The sequence below is a fragment of the Vigna radiata genome, chromosome 4, assembly GCF_000741045.1.
Source record: "Vigna radiata var. radiata cultivar VC1973A chromosome 4, Vradiata_ver6, whole genome shotgun sequence".
Lineage (NCBI taxonomy): Eukaryota > Viridiplantae > Streptophyta > Magnoliopsida > Fabales > Fabaceae > Vigna > Vigna radiata.
The window spans coordinates 1,962,389-1,968,095 of record NC_028354.1 but is presented as its reverse complement, the minus strand read 5'-3'; positions in this window follow the sequence as shown (position 1 = coordinate 1,968,095).

The window sequence follows — 5,707 nt, the reverse complement described above, 5'->3', positions numbered from 1 at the left end:
CATTACTGTACGTCCCCTTATCAATAAAGACAAACATCAGTTACCGAATGAGTTAAACGATAAAGGCCTTAAGCATAGATGATAACCCAACAATTATCAATCAAAACATATGGAGACCATATAAATAATCAAGAGTTTCAATAAAAGAAAGTATCAAAAGATTACATTGTTTCTCCCAACAACAATAGGGTTTAGTTCACCATAGACGTGGTGAAACTAGATGAAAAATGGAAGAAGAATGGAAGAGCAAACCCTCCAGCGGTTTAAGTATGCCGCCGGGCGGTGCGTCGACTCTTCAAATCTTCATTTTTCTGCTCTTTTCTTGAGTCAACGACCTGTATCTTTAACTTCATTCTTCACTTTCTCAAAATAGCTACAAAACAATGCATAACAAGCATAATATCGCTAAAAACAGCTTTTGTCTCTCTACAGACTCATTTATTGAGTTTTGCTTGATTCTAGGCTCATTCCAAGTAGTAAAGGGCGCAATTCAGTCCATATTGATATATGAAAATAATTTTTTTTCAACCTTCATCACACTTACATATAAATATAAAATGAACAATTCATTTTAAATTTCAAACAAAATCAAATTTAAACTTTTGAAAACTGAAAATTATCATTTTTTCAAATTTGGTTAAAAGTTTAAGATCATGAAAATTAGAAATAAATTATTGTTCCGATATGGTTGAAGTGTTTATTGGATATTTCATGTCGATTAGGGATATGATTAAATCATAATATATAAATGGAGTGTAAACTTTACTTTAGAAATCAATTTTGTGAAATTGAGTTAGAGATAAACTTATATCATTAAGATTGTATTAAACTTATTTAGAGTCTATCCTAGTTATGTTTGTTGAGACAATTGTATTACCCATTATTGGAGTTATTGGACTTATGAGAAATCCAAGTACAAGGTTAGGAGTCTCACATTGAGTGGAGATGAGTGAGTTGAGTAATATATAAGAAGAAAGACCTTTAAATATGTTGAGATTGTTGATAAGAAAAGTACTGGTTTAGCTAAACCTTACAATCTCACAGTGCTTCTACAAGTTTTAAGTAGACTTCATTATGAAGCAATTCGATTAAAATCGTGACTTTGCACATATTTTCAAAAACAGTGTTGTGAGTATTTTTGCAAAGAAAGATTTTCACAACTACATTGAAGTGACATATTTGACTGTATGCGCAAGCTACTCAACTTAGTTAGTTATGTTTTGAATTTCTGTTGATGCTTATGATTTATAACGACTATATTTTGATTCTTTGACCAAGCATTAATTACTAGTCAACTGAATTAAATGTGCAATCAATTTAGTTAGTCTGGTTGCTATTAATTGCTTTAATTGTCTTAACTGTCTGACTAAAGTCGACTGTATTAGTAGCGTAGTCAACAATGGGAAGACTGTGGCTGCCCTGTTGTGATTACAGAAAGAAGACGTTTTGCGTTCTGGGAACTCTGAGGATTGTTCAAAGTTGACAAAGACTGCAGGAGAGGGAATATCTTGTTGTTGTTCTTTGGGTGTTGTATGCTTATATTTTTGTTAGAGGGTTAGAGATGTGTTTTATATTTCGACGTGGAGGTCTCCATAGAAACTTGTTGTAAAAACCTTGACCATTATAGTACATTTGCTTCCAGGTACAGGAAGGACATTGGATGTAGGCAGTTTGGCCGAACCAGTAATAAAAACTGTGTTCAAATCTTCTATCCCAGAACTCTTTACTTTCAAGTCGACTTTATTTTTAGTATACTCAACTACTTTCTGTTGCACTGATTTATCTTTTTCCTTGAGACTCAAGAAACTTTTGAAAGTTCATTACTTTGCAAAAAAGATTTTAAAAAGACTCTAATTTTTTAACATCACCAATTCACCCCCCCTCTTGGTGTTGAAACTAAGTCATTCTTTTTCCAACCATTGGCACCAGAGCTGGTTTTCATAAGATATTTGAAAAACTAGTCGACTACATTTTTTCTTTGAATCGACTATATTCCTCAAAAATGCTTATGTTTCTCAAACGAGAAGGACAAGTGAATCCACACTTGAATTGATATCAGCTACTTGCAATGCAAAATCAAATTCTACTACTAATGGATTCTATGAATTTTTTGAAACAGGGATCTTGCGAGACAAGGCAACTTATGGTGATAAATCTGGTCCTGGATCACAAAGAATCAATTTGCATGCTGATAGATTTACAAGATTTCTTAATGAAAAGAAAATCCAAAGAAGTCAAAGTGATAACAAGACGACCACATTTGAAAATGATCTTATCATGATGGCAAAATCTGAGGTTGCAGAAGCAAATCCAAAACAAGGAACAAGAAGCTCCATGTGGTACTTGGACAGTGGATGCTCAAGACACGTGACAGGGGATCGTGCCAAATTCTCTAGTATTTCTTACAAGACTTCTGGTCATGTTATGAGTATTTCTTACAAGATTCTCTAGTATTTCTTACAAGATCATTAGTATAGGTAAAATTAAAACCCCTTCATCTTATGAGATTAAAATGTTCTTCTTGTTGAAGGGTTAAAGCACAATCTACTCAGCATCAGTCAGCTATGTGATAGAGGATTAAAAATTACATTTGAGCCTAAATATTGTTTGATCAGCAATGGTTCAATAAACGAATTGTTACTTGTGGGAAAAAGTTTTAACAATATCTACATAATCGATTTCAAGGAAACGTCATCAAGTCAGTAGTTTGTTTGATGAGTAAAGAAGATGATTCCTGGTGTTGGCTGCAAAACCAACGGCAAATGCACCAGTCGCAGCGTAGCAAGTGATAAATATCGTTCTCTCCCAATGGACTTGTGCAACACATGACAATTCTTCCTTTTATAACTCTATTAGACATCAAAGTGCACAAAAACAACACCAGAAACTCTTTTTGGTATTTTATCAAACAGTTGGTGTGCAAGGAATTTAACATAGTGTATTTACAATTTGTCAAGACTAGAGTTCATCCACTTCATTCTCATGCATTTACAAACAACTCAATTCCATCAATTANGTGTTCAATTTCAGTTCTAAGTTCAAGTCATATTTTCCAATACATCAAGAACTANAATTCAAGCCATGGGTGATAAAGCCACAACAAGCATTAAGCATAGAAATCAAATACTAACATTGAAATGGAAAAACATATATCATTAACATCACAAAATACATAAGAATTCCATGTTTTACAACTAATCTCAACAAATAGGAAAATCCCTCTATGGTGGAGAACTTAGGGTTCACAAAATTGAAGAGATAAGGAAGAAATTGAAACCAAAGAGAAGATGCAAAGCCTTTCCTAAGGTTCTTGGCAGCAGCTCCATGCTCCATTTGCGCCTCCCCTTCGCATCTCCATCTCCAATTTGTGACCCATCTTCTTCCTCAACCCAAAACGGGCAAAATCACCATTGAAGAAGCTTGAAGACCCAAGGAGGAATGAGAGAGCTTCCCAACACCCCAAATAGCCTCCAAGGGCCTCTCCCAATCTCTCTAGGTGAAGAATGAAGTGTAGGAGGAGAAGAATGCCCCAAAAATCGTGAGACCCATGTTTAAATAACCCATTTTGACACATCAGCGGAAAGTCGCCCCCAGCGCCCCTTCTGGGGCGCCCAGGCGTGAAATCTGCAGAAAAAGGGCGCTCAGCACCCACCAGGGGTGCCCCAGCGCTAGCATTCCAGAGAGCTGGGCGCTCAACTGCACCTCAATTGCACCTCAACTGCAGCATTCCAAAGACATATAGCTCAGCTACCGCTCAGCTACAGCTGAGCTACAGGCTGTTTTGACAACATTCTAAAATTCAAGTTCTTGTGCAATTCCAAAGGTGTCCAACATGGGTGTTTGCTTCAAATTAATATTTTATTGTCCCAAAACATGTTCCCTCGAGTTCTTGCTTGTTTTCCTCCACTAGAATTGTTTCCTATTCATTTATTTCACATACTCAAACATAGAGATTAGAGGTAAAAACAAACATATACTAAATAAAACACAAGAAAACTATAAAACAAACTAAACGTGAGGATAAAACAAGGTAAAAGCTATGAAGGAGTTGATTTGTTCTCAAAATATACACACACAAACACATTAAATCAACCGTTATCACCTGGTTATGGCACAAGAGACTTGCTTATATCAACATGGGTCAACTGAACAAGCGGGCATCAAAAGATCTTGTCATCGGTCTTCCCTACATTCCCTACACTTCAGAGAGACTATGTGATGCATATCAAAAGGGAAAACAGACAAGGCAATCCTTCAAGATCTAAAGGAAAATGTCAACTTCCAGACCTCTGCAGCTTCTACACATGGACTGATTTGGACCTTCAAGGGTGAAAAGTCTAGGTGGAAATTCTTATGGTCGTGTAATAGTTGATGATGTTTCTCACTTCACATGGACATTCTTCATTCTTATCAAGAGTGACTAATAACGGTCTAAAAACCGTAATTTCATGCTTAAATATGATATCAAAACACACCCTTTGTGGCTGAGAATGAGCTTAAAATCAAGTAAAACACTTAGTTGAGTCATGTGAGAGTCAAAAGTTGGTTTTAGATATATTATGCTTGTTTTTGCATTTTTTTGCAAGGAATTGATGAGAAATGAAGATGGAAGTGAATTAGGACGGACTTAGACTCAAGAAAGAGGAAGAAAAAAAGAAGAAAAGAAGAGTCTAGGAACTGCTCAGCAGCCAAAATCAACACTGAGCGGTCAGAGCGGCTAGAGGCAAACCGCTCAACGATAAAACTAACCACTGAGCAGTGGTACGACAAAGAGGCAAACCGCTGAGCGGTCCACTTAGGCACTGAGCGGTTATCTGTTTTTATTTTGGCTTAGATTTTGTTATCTTTTTGGTCTATAAATAGACCCAGTGCAATTCAAATTGTAATCTTTTGGCCAGCAGAGACATCCAGAGCTGTTCTACATACCTTGGAGGAGGTTCCTTGGATGCTTAGGCTCCAATCTACCAAGTTTAGGGTTATTTCTTCCATTCTTTTATCATATTTCATCTAGTGTCACCATCAACTAAACCCTAGGTTGTTGGGGAACAATGTAATCTTTTGAAACTCTCATATATCAAAATTATTATCTTCTTTATATGCTTGCATGTGCTTATCTTTATCAATTGTTGGGTTCCTTACCTTTGCTTGATGCTTTTATCGTTTAACTCATTCGGTAAATTTTGTTTGTCTTTATTGATACGGAGACGTACGGTAATGTCATGAACTGGGGGAATTCCTTGATTATGCTAATACTACCTAGAGATAGGGGTAGGACGATCAATTGTATTTTGCTTCTGTTTATCATGCATTATTAGTTATTGTTGACTCACTGGCAAGTGTAACAGATCGTGCAAGTAATATAATCGGTAATACCCGATATTGTTCTTCCCAAGAGACTCGAAAGGATCGTTCGTGTGAATCAAAATCGTAAGACTTGCAGAAAAAGATTAATTGTTGTAAATGCAAAGATAGAAAATAAACATGCAATGGTTTGATTCAATTGACGAAAAAGGCTATGGATGAATGAAGTTGTTGGGGGTTTACAATTTCATCTTATCGCTCCCTCTTATCTACTCCTCTTGTTTAATGTGCTTGATTATCTAATTGTTATACAAACTTTCTTAGCCTACCCTTAACCCGATCCCTCGGCGAAAAAAGCCTATTACTAATTACCGGCTTGCTATCCCTACCCTCCCCTAGCAATTAA